Raw genomic sequence first — 15,129 nt, 5'->3', positions numbered from 1 at the left:
AATAATAAATGAAAATACTGGACTTAAAATTTTAAAATTTAGAAATTGCTGGCAATCTTTTTGTTTTTACAAAATGCCACTTCCTAGTTTGTTTCTGGGTAGTGTGGGAGTGAAGCGGGTGGAGTGGAGGGTGCTGGGCGGGTGTGCCTCTCACCATCCCCAAGGAGCCCCTCCAGGCGCAGTCCAGAAAGACGGATCCACCGTCCCTCCCATGTACCAGGAGCAGCAAACATGAATGCTGGGTTTGTGCCTCACACTAGAAAGCAACTTGGTGTAGCTGTGAATTTTCTATCCAGGCACATCCCTTCACTGCTGATTAAGCTACCTCTTTTTGCCAAACATACTCTATATTTGTGCTGGATCACAGGTAATTTGGTGGAGAAAAGCAATTCCAAGGAACACAGGGGACGGCACCATCGTGTTTGTGATGCATGGAATTCCTTGCAGCCGGGAGGCCTATCTAGAATGCTGAGCCGGGCTCACATCCCCCTGGGTGGGAGCTATTTCTAGGTCTCATCAGCGGCCAGGGGAGGGCTTGCCAGTAATTTTTAAACCATTTCAACTTCTCTGAAGGCAAAATCTGGGAAAGCACCGCGGGCCCATCACAGATCCCCTGAGAGAAGCAACTCCTCAATTCTGCACCTGCGTCTGCTTCCAGACAGCACACAGCAGGAGGGTTATCCGAGCATTTGAAGAAATGCTCTCCAGGATCAACTGCCTTCTTCAGACAACTCCCAACCATTGTGGTTTTAAGTGGCAGGGCACAGCTCAGAAGAGAAAGACAAGGAGGACAAGGCAGCACCGCAGCTCAGCCCCACGGGGCGCTAGGGCGGACACCCTGCAGGGTTTGCCTGGGCTCTGCATTCCCATCCCTTCATTAGCCCAGGGGTGCTGAACAGTTTGCACCCAGCTCTGGGTCTTAATAGGTGGAGGTCAGGAGAATCTCAAATAGCACATCTGAGAAAGTCCCCAAACTGGTGTGATTTCCAACAATACAAAGCCTTTGCATATTTCTAAAGAGAGTCAGAGGTTGGAAGGAACCCAGGAGACCAAGGGAGAAACCTGCACATTCTGACAGGTGCGTTTTCTCATCAGGATGTCAGCTGCCGGGACACCCAGCCCATTCGTGTGCTGCTGAAACTAGGATGTGTTTCTCTTGTGTTTGGATGAGATTTTATTCTTCCTACATGCTGGTGTTTAGTACACTGTTGTTTATGGCTGTTTCATGAGAAAAGCTTAGGGGACGGCTGGTGTTAAGGTAAGAACATTAGCAGTGAGTTCTCTGCGTGCCCAGGGCTGCGGGAGAGCAGAAGAGGCAGGGTGGGCTCCCTGATGTGTTGGAGACAGCAAGAGACGTGGAGCACATCTGGCGGGGGAGGCTGGGCTGCCGCTGTGGCCATGATCGCTCCCGTCCACATCTGGGTTCATTTGGTGTGTGGACACAGGCGTCTATCGAGAGGGTTTTACCTAAGTTAGACTAAACAAGGCTGTGAGCCGGTCCCAGTTTGTGACTCTACCAGAAAAGGCTGGGTCCCTCGCTGAAGAAAGGCTGAAAAATCCTCAGACATGAATGAATCTATCAGACTCGAGGTTCGCTCAACAACGGACTGGCTATCCCTGGCCCTCTTCGGGTCTACCAGTTGCTCTTCCCCGCGTGGGCATCAGCCTGCACACAGTGAACAAAAGCAGCCGGTTCAGAGCTGCCAGCACTCCCCAGGGGAAGGACTGGCAGCGCGATGCCAAGACAGGGCTGCCCTCCTCCCTAGGGAACGTCCAATCCACGCATGGCCACCAGAATCAAGGTGGCCACAGACGAATCAAGTTTCAGGGGTCATGGTGGGAACCTGACTTTCCCAGAGGATCAACTGTTACATAGAAGGCTTGATTGCTTTGGATTCTTAGCCTGTGAGGTAGAATTCATTTGTGTGACTAATTCATGTTTGGAATTCACAAAAAGAAGTTATTTCAACTGAAGAAGTTATTTCAACTGCCACCAAGTAAAGAGGTCATTTAAATCTGCAGCCTTGCTAGAATGCCCAGCTCATGCCACTGTGAAAACCTGCGTCTGAGCCCATTCTGTTTTGAATGGTGGACACCCAGAGAGGAAGAGGGAAGAGGGAGGAAAGTTCCTCCCACATCAGAACCACATGAGCCAGCGGCCACTTGGGAAATGGAAGTACGTTCGACCTCCACAGCTCAGAGAGGCTCGGATGGTTAATCAACAGCTCCAGCATGCGCACCTGAGAGCCCACTGTTACTCTAGAGCAGGGGACAAGAGTCACCCAAGGTGGCTGTAAGTCCCCACAAATTCATCTGATGTGCACTTCCCAGAATCCGCAGCCCCCTGTACCAGCCCCCAGCCCCTCTCCAGAGCTTAGCACATCCTAACCGCGAGCTTAGGAGACACATATTTTTGGCATCTAGGACTTGAGTATTAATCCCTGGGGGGTGAATCCCATAAACTAAGGACAGGTGCAGTGAGAGGATGAGACGTTTAAAGAGAAGCATATCCATGGAATCAAAATGCAATCAGAGTATGGCCAAATAATCCCTAAGAAAAACACTGATGATACACACGACAGATACAAGATCCAAAATAAATCACTGATTAATACTTTTAAATAGTATTATTTTATTCTTTCTTATTATTTATACATTACTATTATTATTTGATGGTACAAAGTGAAAAGGATTATAAGTGAGTGTGATGAGCATGTGCACACCTACAAATGGGATAACACAAGAAACGGGAAAATTCCTAGAAATACACAACCTACTGAGACTGAGTCATGAAGAACTAGAAAACCGACCCAACCAGGAAGGAGTAAGGAGACTGAAACAGTAGTCAAAAACCTCCCAAAGAAAATCCTGCAGTCGCTGGTTTGATGGATAAATTTTACCAAAAATTTAAATAAGAATCAGCACCACTCCTCCTCAAATTTTTCCAAAATATTGAAGAGGAAACACTTTCTAACTAATCCTGTCAGTCCAGCATTACTCTGACATGAAAGCCAGTCAGACACTACAAGCAAACAAAACTAAGAACCAATATCCTTTATAAATACTGATGCAAAAAATCTTCAACAAAATACTAGTAGACCAAATTTGGAAGCATATTAAAATGATTGCTGTACCATGACCAAGTGGGATGTATTCCTAGAATGCAAGAATGGTTCAACACACAAAAAATAATAAACACAATACACCCCACTAACAGAATGAAGGAAAGGACCCATATCATCATCTCAACTGATCCAGAAAAAGCATCTGACAAAATTCAACCCTCTTTCATGATAAAAACACTCAACGAACTAGGAGTAACAGAAAATCACCTCAACATAATAAAGGCCATATATGAAAAATCTGCAGCTAATGTAACACTCCAGGGTAAAAGATGTAAGGCTTTTAAGACTAGGAACAATATGAGGAGGCCTGCTTTCACCACTGTTATTCAAGACAGTATTAGAGGTGCCAGCCATAGGAATTAGGCAAGAAAAATAAGTAAAAGGCATCTAAATGAGAAAAGAAGACATAAAATTATTTCTGTCCACTGATTATATGATCTTATAGGTAGAAAATCATAAAGATTTACACAAGAGATCTGTTAGAACCCATTAAAATTTATTAACAAATTTAGTAAAGTTGCAGGGTATAAAATCAATATACAGAAATCATTTGCACTTCTATACACTAATAAACAATGCCGAAAGGACATTAAAAAAGCCATTCCATGTACAGTAGTATCAAAAGAATAAAATATTTAGGGTAGGCTTAACTAAGGAGGTAAAGGACTTGTACACTGAAAACTACAAAATGTTGTTAAATGAAAGAAGACACAAATAAGTGGAAAGACATCCCATCTTCACGTATTATAAGGCTCATTATTGTTAGCTTTTAATATTACCCAAAGTGATCTACAGATTCAACATAATCCCTACCAAAAATCTTGATATTTTTTCAGAGACAGAACAACCCATCCAAAAATTTACATGGAATCTCACGGGAACCCAAATAACTAAAGCAGTCTTAAAAAAATTGGAAGACTTAAACTTGCTGATTTAAAAACTTACAACAAAGCTATAGTAATCAAAACAGCATGGTCCTGGCAGAAAGGCAGACATATAGACCAATGAACTAGAAAACGGAGCCCAGAAGTAACCTTTTTGTGTACAAATGCTTTTTGACAATTGTGCCAAGACCATCCAATGAGGAAAAGAACAGATTTTTCAACAAATGGTTCTCAGACAACTTGCAAAAGAATAAAGCTGGACCTGTAACTTACACCATATACAAAACTTAAAACTGATCAAATATCTGAATTTACAAGACGAAACTATAAAACTCTAGGAAGACATAGGGGGAAGCTTCATGACACTGGATTTGGCACTGATTTCCCAGGTATGACACTGAAGGCACAGGCAACAAAAAAGAATAAACAAATTGCACTTTGTTGCACTTTGTCAAAATTAAAACATTCTGTGTATTTAAGAACGTTATCCAAAGAGTTAAAAAGTAACCCAAAGAATGAGAGAAAACGTTTGAAAATTACATATCTGATTAGGAGTATCTAGAATATATGGAAGACTCCTACACCCAACAACAAAGAAGCAAGGATTGGAATAGACATTTCTCCAAAGAAGACATGCAGATGGACAGTGAGCACGTGGTGAGCTGTTCAACATCACCGGCCATTAGGCAAAAGCAAACAGGAGCCGTGAGATGCCACTTCACACTCCTCAGGACGGCCATCCTCAGAAAACCAGAAAACAAGTGCTGATGAGGGTGTGAAGAAACTGAAACTCTTGTGCACTCCTAGTGGGAATGTAAAATGGTTCAGCCACTCTGGGAAATAGCTTGAGAATTCCTCAAAAAATTAAACATAAAATTACCATTTGACTCTGCAATTCCACTGTCAGGTAAATACTTAAGAGATGCAAAAGCAGGAACTTGAATGGATATATCTACACTGACGTGTATAGCAGCACTATTCCCAGCAGCCAAAAGGTGGAAGCAAGCTGAGTGCCCATCAGGGAAAGGACAGATAAAAAACACGTGGTCTATACATGACGGGGTATTATTCAGCCCTAAAAGTGAAGGACATTCATCCAAGCTACAACACGGGTAAACCTGAGGATATTACGTTAAGGGAAATAAGTTGCATATAACAGGACAAATATTATGATCCCACTTCTCTGAGGTCCCTACGGTCATCAAATCCATAGGGGCAGAAAGTGGAATGGTGGGTGCCAGGGGTTGGGGGAGGGGAGTGACGAGTTCTTGTTTAGTGAATACAGAGTTTCAGTTTGAGAAAATGAATAAGTCTTGGAGATGGACGGTGGAGATGGTTGCATGACAAGGTGAATGTACTTAATGCCACTGAACTGTACATATGAAAATAGTTAAAATGGTAAATTTTACTTTATGTATATTTTACCATAACAAAAACATCATTGCAAAAGCAGCATGAGAAGACTCGTAGTCAGGTGCTGTTTTAAACTGTAAATCAATAAAACCTTTCTGAAAAAGGAGTTGGGTGGCATATGTCAAGAACAGATAAAATATAGATAGATTTTAACCATCTAATTTCAATTTTAAAAATACATCTTTAATTCTTTCCATTTAAAAAGTGTGTAGTAAACATTAGATATAGAAATAAAAGTCCTAAGAATTGTGAAATAGCTAAGTAAATATATTTTCATGGATGAAAAATTATTCATCCATTAAAATGATATTTACAAATGTTGAAAAGACTAAGATATTCTCATGATACAATGTTAAACGAAAAAAGAAAAAGAAAAACAAACAAACAAATAAACCATGGTCGGGCATGGTGGCTTACGTCTGTAATCCCAGCACTTTGGGGAGGCTGAGGCTGGTGGATCACCTGAGGTCAGAAGTTTGAGACCAGCCTGGCCAACATGGCAAAATCCCATCTCTACTAAAAATACAAAAATCGGCCAGGCATGGTGGTGAGCGTCTGTAATCCCAGCTACTCTGGAGGTTGAGGCAGGAGAATCGCTTAAACACAGGACATGGAGGTCGCAGTGAGCCAAGATCGCGCCACTGCACTCCAGCCTGTGTGACAGAGCAAGGCTCCATCTCAAAAAAACAAAACAAAACCAAAAACAAAATGAAAAACAAACAGAACCATGGAAGTGAAATCTCAATTATATTAAAATAAATATCTGTAACACTCTTGAAGGAAATATGCCAAAATATTCACAGTAGTCATAGCTTATTAGAGAGATTATGAAGAAATATTATTTTTCTTTCCCCTTTTGATTTTTTCCAAAAATTTCACAATGGCACACAACATAGATATTAAGAATTATTATAAGGTCAGGCGTGGTGGCTCATGACTGTAATCCCAGCACTTTGGGAGGCTGTGGCAGGTGGATCACTTAAGACCAGGAATTTAAGACCAGCCTGGCTAACGGGGTGAAGATCCATCTCCACTGAAAATCAAAAAAATTAGCTGGGCATGGTGGCACACACCTGTAATCCCAGCTACATGGGAGGCTGAGGCAGGAGAATCACTTGAACCTGGGAGGTGGTGGTTGCAGTGAGCTGAGATTGTGCCATTGCACTTTAGCCTGGATGACAGAGACAGACTCTGTCTCAAAAAAATATACGTATTATAAAAAAGCTGATTAAAACAACAATTTTAAAAAGAGGGCAGGAAGGTGGTCTAGGAACCAAGAGACCTGTCTCAGCATTAAAGCGTCCATTTAATAACGGTGTAACCTTGGGTTTATTTAGCTTCTCTATTCTTCAGTTTCCTGATTTGTAAAACGAAATTTTCAGGTGACTCCCTTTCAGCACTCACACTCAAAGGCACTTAGTAAATTCGGCACTCACACTCTAACTCACACTCTAAGGCACTAAACAAATCTGTCTACTTATGGGAGCCCGAACATGAGCCTCTGCCAGGTTTATGGAGGACAAGTTCCAGTGGGAAAGAGGCTCCAGTGCGCCCAGGAGACCCGGCGGCCGCACCGCGACCCGAGGCGTGCGGAGATGCAGCGGCCGCACCGGGACCCCGGGTGTGTGGGAGGCTCTGGAAGAACCACTCTGCATCCCACCCTCTCGCTTTCCTTCCTGCTGAAGAGACCTCAGTGCCCCGCGGGTGCAGACAAGTGGCGGAGTCCCTATTCCGGTGGGAAACACAGGATGCGAAAGTATTTTATGAAACAGTTTTCAGTGAAGAAGAAAGTGGGTCACTTTCCTTTTTGAAAAATCCAGAGTCTTCTATTTTCCTTTGAACTTTAAGGAGAAGCAAAGTGCTTTTAAAATGTTTGTAGATTAGCATAAACGACTACAAATATTTGTGTGTTTCCTGGTCAATGAAAACACGGTGTCAGCAGGATGAGATCCGAATGTGAACGGCCACACTTCAGCGGGAGAGTTACTCCATCAGCAGCGTTACTCCCCTTCCCGTGTCCTGTTCCGTCGTGCTGACTTTAATGCATATGTTCAGATGCACAGAGGAACAGAATTTTCAAACTCGGTCACCAGCGGGTCTCTCAATATTAGAGGACACCCTGATCCAGGACTGCGGACCAAGGGTGTTTAGTTTTTACAATATTTAAAATACAGATTATTTTCATCAATGTTAAGACCTCGGCTTCCTGAAGTCAGACCCCACACCTTTTATTGGTACCTACACACCTGGAGTCAGGTGCAGCCTGCACATGGCAGGTACTTGAGGAATACCTGTGGACAAGTTGGAAGAGTCCGATGGGAAGGGTTTTGGGTGACAAGCATGGGATGTGGAAGGGTTCATGACACCTGTTCCTATTACAGACATGGGGAGGTTCAAAGTGAACCAGTCAGGAATAATCTCAGCCTCACCCCAGAAGGAATTTACAAATGGGGACCATATATGGCACGGACTAGAGGGTCAGATAAACCCACAGACCATGGCATTCTTGGTTCCAGTCCCCACTATTTGGATAATCTTGGGCAAGTTAGTCTTTGAGCCCTGAAATGGTGAGGAACATGCCCTTAGCCATGGGATGCTGGCAGGTCATTGATACTGTCCTATCTCTGAACGGGGTTTTCCTCTCTCTAAATGGGGTGATGAGGCCACCTCGCAGGGCGGCATGAGGAGAAGCAAGTCCACATGGCAGACACTCAGCCAGCGCGGCGCCCAGCAGAGAAGTGCTCAGCAGACGCACACCCTCAGCTCTGACAGCCACGGTGGAAGTCAGACGCAAGCCTGCAGGCCAGGCTGGACAGTCTCTTGGCCTCCGTTGGACCCGTATTCAGAGACAGTCCCTCCCTTCTGCTACATCCGTTCCTTCCTGTGTGACAGCTGTAGATGGGGGGCTGGGAGCGTTTAAGACAAGCAGCAGAACACTGACAACTTTGTCGCCTGTAAAAAAATAAGGTGGAGAACACTGGAACTAACGGCAGAAACAAGGTTCTGGAGCAATCTACAATTTATTGAGAGCATCCCTGTGTTCCAGGACTAAAATAACTAGGAGCTGATTTGGTTTTATTATTTCTCGTTAAGCACCATGTCTGAGGTTAAGACCCAGTTCTTAAAAGTAATCACATAGGTATGTGTTACACACCTCAGTTCAGTTGCTAAACAGCCCATTAGCTTGGATGTAATTACTTCACATGTCCTCTGAGAATGTGTTCCACACAAAAACAATTTCCACAATGGCCAGGCAGCCTTGGGTGGAAACAGGCCTCAGTTTGGGCATGGGGCAGAAGTCCGCAGAGGCGGGATCTGTGGTTAGGCCCTCACCCCATCCCCAGGGCAGATGATGCCCCTTCTAAGTGAGGTCCCCTTAGCTTCTTGTCACAGCACCTTGGTGCTAGTCCCCCCGGGAGATGCCAGAACAGGGCTAACTCCACTCACAGACCGATTCTCGTTCACTTTTCCAGTCCAGTGGCAGGGATTGCTACATTTCTCAAACTTAATTTCTATCATTAAATCCTTTAGTTTTGTTTGGTTTTTGGAGAGACGAGTTCTCCCTTTGCTGCCAGGCTGGTCTCAAACTCCTGGCCTTGGCCTCCCAAAGTGCTGGGACTTACAGGTATGAGCCACTGCACCCAGCCATTAAGTCCTAATTACATGTTATTTGCCATGATCAAGTTCAAGCAGTATTTTTTTTTAAATAAAGATTATTCCCAATAGATCTTAGTCCTCATCTGTGAGAGGCTGTTGAGGGCATGACCACCTTGCGGTGACCTCCCTCTGTGTGACACCCCCGTTCCCACCGGCACACCATGGGGACAACTGGGTGGGGCAGTGTTGAGTTCTGGTCCTGGCCCTGCCAACCTGGGCTGAAGCTCCTGGATGCTCCACATGCCCATGTCTACGGAAACACTGGGCCAGACTGGGGTCCCACCCTGCGTGCACAGAGGATCACTGGGGGCGATACAGAGATGTGGAAGCTGGACCCCACCCCCCAGACTAATTCATCAGCAAGATGTCGGCAACTGCTGGGCTGGATGGTTATTAACATATTAGGATGATGTTTGACCCTAATGTTCCAGTTTTGTGCCACCAAAAAAAAAAAAAAAAGTCACCTGAATGAGTCAGGAGAGTTAAACTTGAGGGTGACTTGGGAACGGGGGGAATTAATGCATTTCAGTTTAAATGTTTGCCAATCTAATTTGGTTAAAACAGTTCATCCACCCCGTGCAGGCCACAACACAGGACGCAGGTGCAGCAGGGCCCTTGAGTCTGTCTCATGCCATTAACACCCAGTGCTGGTCTTACTTGGCGTGTAGAGCTGTGACCACCGGGGCCAGCCTGAGGCAGCATCGTGGGCTTGACCCACTCACCTTAGAGCTTGGCACTGGGTGCTCGGATCCCTTCCTCAAGCTTCTCACTTGAAAGTTGGTGTGAAACACACCCCCTGCCGCCACTCAACCCCGGCTGCCCTCTATGGCCTGTTCTTTCGACGATCTTCCTCTTGCCCCAATTTTTCTGCCACACACACTCGCCTGGGCTTTGGTTTGTGAGTGCCCTGCACTCTGTCAGTCGGGCCACAATATAATTTATCTTCAACAGAGACCTCTGGGAGTGAGTGTCAGTGCCGTAGCGGAACACAGGGATCTGAGGCACAAGGCAGGGCTCTCCCAGGCAAACAGGGACATTGGCCCCTTCATCAGTAGGTGACATGCTTTCATTCAATAGGAAACTCCAGAACACCAAGAAAGGGATCTCCAGACAGGGAATTGAAAACAGGATATGAGGTAGAGTTGTGGGAGAGAGATGGAAAGGGAGCTAGCACTCTTTGAGTACCCACTTTGTGCTAAATCCTTAGTTTTTGACTCCATATGCATGAAGATGACCGTATTTCATCAATTTCAAGATGTGTAACCCCTCTGAAGTCACGATGCCTCTTATGAACACTGGCAAGAGAGTTTAGTTGGAGCAATAGCCCTTTCCTGATAGCACATAAAGTGACAGTGCCCCTCACCAGGGTTCCTGGCTTGGACTGGATGGACGACAGTATTGCAAGCATCTCACTGTCAAGAGACCGAGCCTTCCCAACACCATGTGGCATTCCCAGCTTACACAGCTGAGGTGGTGAAGCAAGGTTCAAATCAAAGTCAGCACTAATAAAAAAATTTCTAGGTTTCCATCCCCAGTCACCCCCCAGGCCTGGTCTGGTCTCGTGAACTGAGACCTCAGAAGGGTCAGAGCCCCAGTGGGTTCCAGCTCTCAGATGAAGGTCCTCCTTTCTTATCATCTTCTTTCTTCTCTTTCCTGTCTCCTAAATCACTGCTCACTGTCTGCCCCATACCCAACTCAACATTCAGATGCTCAGATAGCATTTCTGAGTCTTATTTTATGACTTTCTGAAGAATTCTGCTGCTTTAAAAACATGAGCCCCCTCATTACCAAAAACTTAACCAAAAAGTGCATTTCCCAAAATGCCTCCAAATAAGTGGAGGAAATCCAGGAAGCCCTCCAGAGCCACTGAACGCCTCTGTGCCCAGCACTTTGACTAGCATTGTGGAATCAGCTTCCCAAAATATGCATGGGGCACTGGAATCCCAGTTTCACAGATGCAGAGACACAGAAAGCTTGATTCACAGGCAGGTGGCAGGAGAACTGCAGTTTTATCCCTGTAAAGTCTAATTCCAACAGGAGTACTCTTAGCCACATCGAACTTCTTCTCACTAAGAAAAGTTATCTCGGTGGCCTATAAACTCTTTAGAAATTGCTTTGAAAACATGTTCTAGGCTGGTGTTTTATTATTCACGAAGCAACACCGCTGTCCTGCTTTAACTGCCTTCCTGTGAAAGAAAGGGCTTCCTGTTTTGGCTCCTGAGACCCCTCCTCCTCCTTCCTGTCATCACCATCGCCACCACCATCTTTATCACCACCATGATTTTCATTATCAACATTGTCATTTTCAAGATTCATCACCATCATTACCATCATCATCTTCATCACCATCATCATCTTTATCATCACCATTATCTTCATTATCACCATCAACATCTTCATCACCATTATCATCTTTATCATCACAATCCACATTATCACCATCATCACAATTATCACTATCATCACCATCTTTATCATCACCATTATCTTCATTATCACCATCAACATCTTCATCACCATCATCATCTTTATCACAATCCACATTATCACCATCATCACAATTATCACTATCATCACCATCTTTATCATCACCATTATCTTCATTATCACCATCAACATCTTCATCACTATCATCATCTTTATCATCACAATTCCCATTATCACCACCATCATCTTCATTATCACCATCACCATTATCACCATCATCACCACCATCGTCTTCATCACCACTCTCAGCATCATTTTTAAAAAGGATTGCATTCTAAAAAGTTCTGTGTTTGAAAGTATTCATTTTCTTTGGCTGCTGTTGTGACAAATCACCACAAACTTAGTGGCTTAAAAAACCCACAGGCTGGCTGGGGGCAGTGGCTCATGCCCATAATCCCAACACTTTGTGAGGCTGAGGCAGGAGGATTGCTTGAGACCAGGAGTTTGAGAACCACCTGGGCAACATACTGAGGTCCTATCTCTATTAAATTTTTTTAAAAAAATTAGCCAGATGTGGTGGCTCACACTTATAGTCCCAGCTACTTGGAAGGACCCCTTGAGCCTAGGAGGTCGAGGTTGCAGTGAACTGTGATTGTGCCACTGCACTGCAGCCTGGGCGACAGAGTGAGACCCTATCTCTTCAGAACAAACAGACAAACTTATTTTTCTGTAGGTTAGAAGTCCAGCCCGGGTCTCACTGGGCTGAAGTCAAGGTGTCGGCTGGGCTGCACTCCTTTCTGAATGCGGATGATGGTAAACGGGATGGGAGGTGCAGGTAAAGACTCTGTGTGGCAGGTTCTATCTTGTTTACACGGCTGGGAGTTGTGAATGCCACGAGTTTCTTCTGTTTGTTAGACCGTAAAGCAATGGAGGAGTGGGTGAAATCCGACTGTGGGCTGAGAGGGCTGTGTGTCCCCATCCTCACTCAGAGGCAGACACATGCTCCGTGACGTGGGGAAAAAGAGAACGATGCTGACCCATTCCACAAGTCATCAACTTGCACAAGTTACGTATGTGCAGTTTACTGAGAGTAAGTCATACCTAAAAGGAGGAGAACTCAACACACAGGAGGGTGGACATTGAAAAGTGTCTGGCTGACCCTCTGTGAGTGAAGACATATTCACCTGGGGATGAATGATCAGGAAAAATAAAGGTTGAATCCAGGGAGAAGGGGTCAGGGCAGCCACAAAGCCCATCTCACGCGCAGTTCTCTTCTGGTGATGAACACTAGTGTGACAAGTATAAATGCAATATTAGTCGGATCTTTTGTTAGTAACATGCCTTTGGACACTGGCTTTATTCTTCAGTATCTTCCCTTTATAGACTTGGCTTTCTGGGTGCTGGATGTTTACCCAGTACCACCTAGCACTAGTAAATTACTACGGCAGAGGGCAGGGGAGGACCCACCACTCCAGGATCATCTGTAGGGGTGGCACCTGACTCAATATTTTAAAAAAATCACACGGCATTTTATGGTTTACAAGGCAGCCTTGAACATCTGACACCATGTAACAAGTGGTAACTGTGAGAAGTGGGGATACAGGACCAGGCCTTCTCTCCGAACCCTGAGGTTACCCTTTGTAGGAATGCAGAGCTTTCAGAATGGTGTCCATTCCACTCACTGCATGTCAGCCTCTGTGGCCTTGGGCAGCACCGTGATGCCTGTGCTGCCTGGCATCGTCTGCAGTAAGTGAGGAGGACACAGAGCCTCCATCAATCCATGCAGGGTATGTGTTTCGCTGCAAAGTGAGTTGTGAAAACTTTCGGTTTTCCAGAGTTTCTGGGTCTTGGGGTTGTGTGAATGGACATGAACCAGCCTCCTTCTGTTCTTCCAGGGGATCTAACAAGGCTTGAAGAGTGGAGCCGCGTGTCTGCGATCACTCAGCAGGTGCCGGCTGGGGCTGGGCTCCTCGGGCCTGAAACACGGACTTCTCTATTCTGCACCTCTCCAGGGTCATCCTTGAAGACGAGGAATCCAGCCTGGGTGTCTCCTGACCCATTATACAGCCTAGAAGGGTTTGTGTTTTGCTTTTTTCCAAGTAAATTCCTGCTATCATTTTACTTATTTTATTGCGGTGTGTAGAGTGAAGAAGATGCTGAAAAAAAAAAGAGTGAGAGAAAAAAATCCAATTGATCCTGGTAGATGGGATATGTGGGAACTAATTTCATATCCATGCAGGAGTTAAAACGAGCAGCAGGCACATTTCCCATGGCTGGTGGAAGTGACCTCTGCTGGCTCAGTGGAAGGTGCCGAAGAAACAGCAAGAGACCTCCTTGCCCAGGTAGCCACAAAGGAATTTCCTTTTGAATGTATACTCATTTAAAATTTTAATCCAGGATAAATTGTGAGAGTCTGTACTGCCCACGTCAGATGCTGCAATGAAAGGTTAACATTTTGCATCATCCATGGCATCAATGTTTCCTTTTTTTTTTTTTTTTTTTTTGAGACATTGTCTTGCTCTGTCACCCAGTCTGGAGTGCAACGGTATAGCCATAGCTCTCTGCAGTCACCACTTCCTAGGCTAAAGCGATCTGCCTGCCTCAACCTCCCAAGTAGCTGGGACCACAGGTGCATGCCACCATGCCCAGCTTACTTCTCTTTCTTTGTAAAGATGGGATCTCCCCATGTTGCCCAGGCTGGTCTCAAACTCCTGAGCTCAAGTGATCCACCCGCCTCAGCCTCCCAAAGTGCTGGGATTACAGGCGTGAGCCACTGTGCCCGCCGTCAGTATTTCCTCTTTGCACACATCCTGCACTTGTCAGTGGCCACTTGCCCACCTCTGATTTCTCAAGTGAAATCATCATGAGAAGGGTATGAGTGGGGAGTTGGGAGGTGGCGGCAGGCTGGGTGCTGCCTGGGTTTCATCAGAACCTCCTGAGGTGGGGGCCGGCGTAACCATGGAGTTGGGAGGTGTGGAGGAGGGTAGATGCTTGGGAGGAAGCTGTGGACAGGGTCTGAATGGGGGTGGCTGAGCCTGAAGCTGGAGTTGAGTCCTGGTGGGAGCAGAAACCTCGGGCACCTGGGAGTGTGGCTTAGACAGACTGTGTTGTGCATGGTGGAGAAAGGCCTAAGCAGAAAAGCTCCTGAACAGGCCTGGAGCTTACACAGCAGAAAGGCTGGAGTCACAGACCTGGATGTTGACTCTCTTGATCCCCTAACGGGGAGAGGAGAGGAAGAAATGAACAGAGGGTCTCGGGGAAAATTCCCCAAGAAATAAGTGAGTAGCAAAAACAAACACTGCCAGACTCCTGAGGCCAACGGGATCCCTGAAGGTGCAGGGACTTAACAGAGCAACCAAGAAAATGTAGGTGGGAGGATGAGTCCAGGAAAAACATCACTGGGCTGGCCTGGGGAAACTGGTGGCCCTGGAAAGGGAGTTGCAGAGGCTCAGTTCCAGGAACGCACAGGGAAAGGTAAAAGACATTTATTTCCCACAGGGCCAGGGCTCTACCAGCTCAGTTTTGATTTAGACACTGGGGCCACACTGTTGGAAATCATAATTTAGGGATAACTGCACAATATACTTGCCTCCTTTGCCCTGTGAACTCTTCGAGAGCTCGGG

General features: G+C 45.5%; 1 protein-coding gene across 1 annotated transcript in view; it reads right to left on the bottom strand.

Moving 5' to 3' along the window:
- PTPRN2 (protein tyrosine phosphatase receptor type N2) overlaps positions 1–15,129 on the bottom strand; it is a gene marked incomplete at its 5' end in the record, with an annotated part of 1,004,492 nt that overhangs the window by 401,677 nt on the left and 587,686 nt on the right.

Source organism: Macaca nemestrina, chromosome 4 (genome assembly GCF_043159975.1).
Source record: "Macaca nemestrina isolate mMacNem1 chromosome 4, mMacNem.hap1, whole genome shotgun sequence".
Classification (NCBI taxonomy): Eukaryota; Metazoa; Chordata; class Mammalia; order Primates; family Cercopithecidae; genus Macaca; species Macaca nemestrina.
The sequence above is the reverse complement of the archived record's forward strand: the minus strand, read 5'-3'. Positions and strand labels throughout refer to the sequence as shown.